The sequence below is a fragment of the Macaca mulatta genome, chromosome 2, assembly GCF_049350105.2.
Source record: "Macaca mulatta isolate MMU2019108-1 chromosome 2, T2T-MMU8v2.0, whole genome shotgun sequence".
Taxonomy (NCBI): Eukaryota; Metazoa; Chordata; class Mammalia; order Primates; family Cercopithecidae; genus Macaca; species Macaca mulatta.
In genome coordinates this window covers 130,415,177-130,421,176 of record NC_133407.1, presented here as the reverse complement: position 1 = coordinate 130,421,176, position 6,000 = coordinate 130,415,177, and the positions used below count along the sequence as shown (strand labels likewise).

General features: G+C 36.3%; 1 long non-coding RNA gene across 1 annotated transcript in view; it reads right to left on the bottom strand.

The window, feature by feature from the left end:
• Positions 1–2,785: 2,785 nt before the first annotated feature.
• The window catches only part of LOC114676375 (uncharacterized), a 48,513-nt gene continuing 45,298 nt past the window's right edge, over positions 2,786–6,000 (bottom strand). Inside the window, exons 2-3 of the long non-coding RNA XR_013414562.1 lie at positions 4,654–4,715; positions 2,786–2,878 (exon numbers count right to left, since the gene is read on the bottom strand). This is a non-coding gene — a long non-coding RNA (uncharacterized LOC114676375). The remainder of the gene's footprint in view (positions 2,879–4,653; positions 4,716–6,000) is intronic.

The following is a 6,000-nucleotide window of genomic DNA, read 5'->3' as shown; positions in this document are numbered from 1 at the left end:
ATCTTGGTCTTCAGCAGCTTGATTATTATATGCCTAGGTGTGGTTTTCATTGAATATGGCTTTTGGTTTGCTGACATTTCTGAATCTGTTTGCTTTTTATCAAATTTGGAGATTTGTTATTAGTTAATAATAAAAATAATATAAATAAGATAAAAATAAAAAATAATAATATTAAATAATATAATAAATAATATAAAATAATAAATAAATATAAAATAATACAAATATTTATAAATAATATAAAATAATAAATATTTATAAATATTTATAAATAATATAAAATAATAAATAAATAATAAATAATAATATAAATAGTATAAAAATAAAAATAATAGTTATTATTTCCGTAAAAATGTTTGCTCTATTCTTTTCTTTCATTCAGAAACTCAAATTATATGTAATTTAAATAGTTTTATATTGTCCCACATGTCCCTGAGGCTCTCTACTTTAATTTTTTTTCTAGTAGTTTTCCTTTGTGGAAAATTTCTATTAATCAATTTAAAATTTACTTACTCTTTTTTCTGTCATCTTCAATATGCTAGGCTCTAACAGTTCATTTCAGATATTATATTTTTCAGTTATTGATGTGGTTTGTACCTGCCAAATCGTATCTTGAAATGTAATCTCCAGTGTTGGTGGTGGGGCCTGGTGGGAGGTGTTTGCATCATGAGGACATATCACTCATGAAAGGCTTGGTGCCATGCCCTTGGTGATGAGTACGTTCAAGGGAGATCTGGTTGTTTAAAAGTGTCTGGCACTTCCTTCTCTCTCTCCCACTCTTGCCAGGTGAGATGCCTCCTCCTCCTTCACCTTCTACCATGATTGTAAGCTTCCTGGAGCTGTTAGCAGAAGCCAATACCGGCACCATGCTTCCTGTAAATCCTGCAGAAACACAAGCCAGTCAAACCTCTTTTTAAATAAATTACCCAGTCCCAGATATTTCTTTATAGTAATGCGAGAATGGCTTAACACAGTTATGGACTTTATGTTAGGTTCGTTTTTATTCTTATTTTGAGACAGGGTTTCACTCTTTGTGCAGGCTGGAGTGCAGTGGCGCCATCTTGGCTCACTGCAACCTCCACCTCCAGGGCTCAAGCAGTTCTCCCACATCAGTCCCCATAAGTAGCTGGGACCACAGACTCATGCCACCATGCCTGGCTTTTTTTTTTTTTTTTTTTTTTTTTTTTTTTGTATTTTTTGTAGAGATGGGATTTCACCATGTTGCCCAGGCTAGTCTCGAACTCCTGAGCCCAAGTGATCGGCCTGCCTGGGCCTACCTTCTTGCAAGGGAATTACAGGCCTGAGCCATCAAGACCAGCCTGGGTTCATTTTTAAAGTTCTATTTCTCTGCTGAGATTTTCTTTCTTTTTACTCATTATAAGCATTTTTAAAAAAAACCTTGACATCTGGGTTATCTTGAAGTTGGTCTCTGTAGATTTTTTTTTCTCTTTTACTGGATTACGTTTTTTATTTCTTCATATTTTGAGTAATTTAAGATAGGATTGGAAACATTGTGAATGATATCATAGAGATTCTGCATTCTGTTGTCTCTCTCTGAAGAGTATTAGGGTTTTTTTGTTTTTTTTTTTTTTCAAGTAGTGCTTAACTTGACTGAACTCAACTTGATAAGTTTGTCTTCTCTGCAGTGGCTTACAGCTAAAATGTTAATTTGCTTCTTTTTTAGCCTCACATGGGCTACTTGGAGTCTTCTACTCATGCACAGTTCAGAAATCAATTTGGGCCAAAGTTTTTTTTGGTTTTGTTTTGTTTTTAAACTTTCATTTTAAGTTCAGGGGTACAAGTGCAGGTTTGTTACATAGGTAAACCTGTGTCATGGGGGTTTGTTGTGGAAATTATTTCATCACCCGGGCATTAAGCCTAGTACCCATTAGTTATTTTTCCTGATTGTCTCTGTTCACTCTCCAACAGGCCCTAGTGTGTGTTGTTCCCCTCTAGGTGCCCATGTGTTCTCATCATTTAGCTCCCACTCATAAGTGAGACCATGTGGTATTTGGTTTTCAATTCCTGCATTATTGGGCAGAATGTGTAAATAGAAATGGGTGCTTTCATTTTCTGAATCTCTTCTTTTTGGAATTTTCTCCATTGTTTTCCAACACCTCTAGTTTCTCTAAACTTTGTCCTCTGTTACCTCAAGCCAATAAGACTACAGGTGTTCTGTCTGAATTTAGCCAGCAAGGAACAGACCAAAACTTAGCATCAGGCTGAAGGTTGTAAAAGATCAGGAAATTCATCCAGTGCCATTCCCTTCTTGCAAGGGATAATTCCCCTCCAGTATCAGTGCCTCCAGAAAACATAAAAACATACTTGTTTTTATGTTTCTATTTATGTAAGGGCATTGCCTGTTAGGGGCTACGTGGTCACCACTAGAATCAGAATCCATGTATGTATTCTTGGTGCCTCTTTTTTCACCTTCTCTTGCATATTCACTTATCATTGTATTGAGAACCTACATAATATACTCACATTTTTCTCCTTGTTGTGGAATATCCTTTACTGTTATCTTTCTGACAATCTCAATATCCTATGGAATAACTGCCAGATTCCCGACAGCTCAATGAAATATTGATACTCTCACCAATTAAAACTTAGAAGTGGATATTCAGACAGCTTTTTGGTTCAGGCAGTTTACTCAGTGCCTATGTCCTTTCTCTGTTGACAAGGTGGAGGGTATAATAACCACATCTACTTGTGGTAGAAATAAATATCTTTCCATGTCAGGCAATCAGGTTCCCAAATCAGAGTAAAAACTAGTATGAAACATACGTAAGGATTAAGCTAATCTTTATTTGAGTTCCATCTCTGCAACTTTTAAGTTGTGTGACTTTGGGCAAGTGGTCCTGGGCCTTGGTTCCATCATCTGCAAAATCCAAAAAAAAAAATAGTTTTGACATGTAGTAAACCATTACTAAATGTTCACTGTATATATATTTTGCATTTATGTAGATTGATTACACTGATAAATTTGATGTAGTGGGTATATCAGTCAGGGTTCTCCAGAGGGACAGAACTAATAGGATGTATGTATATATCATGGAGAGTCTTTTAGGGAGAACTGGCTCACACCACCACAAGACCAAGTCCCACTATAAGCTGTCTGCAAGCTGGGGAAGAGTAGTGGCTCAGTCCAAGTCCAAAAGCCTCAAAAGCAGGGAAGCTGACGGTACGGCCTTCAGTCTGTGGCTGAAGACCCAAGAGCCTCTGGCAAACCAGTGGTATAACTCCAAGAGTCCAAAGGCTAAAGAACCTGGATTATGATGTCCAAAGGCAGGAGGAGCGGAAGGAAGCATTCGGCATGGGAGAGAGAAGAAAGCCAGAAGACTCAGCAAACCAGTTTATCCCACCTTCTTCTACTTGCTTTGTTCTAATTGCTTTGATTGAATGATGCCCACCCACACTGGGGGGAGGGTCTTGCTCTCCAGTCCACTGACTCAAATGTCAATCTCCTCTGGCAACACTGTCACAGACACACCCAGAGTAATACTTTACCAGCTATCTAGGCACCCTTCAATCCAACCAAGTTGACATCTAATATTAACCATCACAGTGGGGAATCGAATTATATGAAGACCTGATTTCAGACTCTGCCATAGGATGGAATTTTGGCTGTTGGTTTATTGGAAGGGATTTTATTTCATGATATGATATGATAATATGTTCTTACTGAAAAACAAAACAAAATAAATTGTTTCTTCCCTTTAGAAGTGACTTACTGGATCAGGTGTGGTGGCTCACACCTGTAATCCCAGCACTTTGGGAGGCCAAGGCGGGTGGATCACAAGGTCAGGAGTTCGAGACCAGCCTGGCCAACATGGTGAAACCCCGTCTCTACTAAAAATACAGAAAAAACAAACAAAAAAAATTAGCCAGGCGTGGTGGCACGCGCCTGTAATCCCAGCTACTCCAGAGAGTGAGGCAGGAGAATTGCTTAAACCTGGGAGGTGGACATTGCACTGAGCAGAGATCATGCCACTGCACTCCAGCCAGGGTGACAGGGCAAGACTCCGTCTGGAGTGGGGAAAAAAGTGATTTACTGTCATCTGTCATTGGGGACCAAAAGGAAGGGATTTATAGGCTCTTTGATGTCTCCTTGCTCATTGGTTCAGGACCAAAATAGAAGGTGAAGAAGTTCTCTGTGTTCTGGGACGTGGAGCTCAGAGCAGTTTTGGAAAGCTAGAGAACAAGAACACACTGGCCTTGGAAGTTTAAGTGTGACAAGTTGGGCCTTTCTAGAGCTAGAGAAAGCTATTGGGGTTATTACAGAAAGCAGAGTACCTAAGGTTTTCCTACATGCTTTCCCACATTCTGGCTTAAAATTTAATAAAAAGATTTAAGTACTAAATTAAATAACTAAATTCTGTCAGTGGTATAGTACTTCATTAGTACACATCACACATTGTCTCTTTTAAAAGGAATCAAAGAGAACAAGGAAGACTAGGATCTCTTAATTCTTGTAACTTTAGAAATCTTAGGAAAATAGAAACCATTCAGACAAAACATTTATTAAAATCTAACTTCTATTATAAAATAATATCTGATACTAACTTATGCCCTTATTATAGGCTAAATGTCTACTAAATAATAATGTTACATGTTAATTACTACATCTTCATAAATGATCATTAATAATAATACCTTTCACTTTTCTTATGTTTTTCAAAGTAGCTTCTTACAGCAGCTCCTTGTTACAGTACAACCTTAAAAGGTAGATAGGACAGGTATTATTAGGACAGGAAGCTGGCACATAGGGAGATACAATTATTTTTTTTTCTTATCCTTAGAGAGAAATAGCTGAGTCAGGTCTAGGACACTGTCTCCTTCAATTCAGGTAGAATGAAACACGGTGTTCTGTCTCCTGAAGAGATAATTGCCGTTTACATCATTTGTTACTCAAAAGAAAACAAATAATATAGGATATCATTTACTTTTTCTTATGAGAATGGCAATAAATGCCATGTGGAAAATACAGAAGAATACGAGAATCAAATTGCCTTCTTATTACCCAAGATAATGTATTCTTTGATGTTTGTTTTCTGTGCATAAACATGGAGACTTATATCAAATTTATTTTACTGAATTGGAATATTGTGTAATACTACTTTTTTTTTCTTTTCGCTTTACGGTGTTGGAAAACTTTTCCATGTCTGCAACATGACTGTTAATAGCTCTTTAATTTTCCATCATGTGAACAGGCCAAAATTAATGTAATCCCAATGGTACTTTTAGTTTCTCTCTACTTTTCATGCTATTATTGATAATATGGCCTTGAGCATCCTCAATGCACATCTCTGATAATTTCATTAGAACATTTTTATAGAGGTAAGGCTACCAAAACAAAGGATGACCTATACAATTTTAAATCCTATATTACTTGTATGGCTTAATTAATAGACAAAGATTTGAAGTCTTCCCTCACTATAAGATCTTGGCTTTTTTGAGCTTTTACAAAATGCCCTGGAATGCTAGCTTTCTGGTTATATGATTCACTTTGCAGGAAAAAGACTTACATGTCGTATTTCCCAAAATATTATTTAAACACTATAAATGTATATTAAAATGATTGAATTCAACCTAGATGTGTTTTTAAAATTTCATAATATCCCCTGTGATAATTGATGACAAATACATATCAAAACCAAGATTGGGAATTAGTGGTCTAAAGCCCACATAGCACCAAAGGATTTATTTAGGCTGGTGACTTTGCTAAAACATTTCTAAAACGATTTCACTTTATATTGCTAAGTTTTAACAACTATCAATTTCAGTAAACTATCTGTCCAATAGAAATGAGCATTAAACCCTCTGCTCAATTATATACATCTAATACCAGTTTTCATAGCTTCGGCCCTTCTGTTATAATTTGCGTAGTTTAATATGATCAGAGTGCCAAAAAGCTTAATGTGCCTGGGTGATTTCACAGGATAGATGATGATCATTAAAATATTATGTTGTTTATTTCACTTGAGATAAAAATGAGTGATT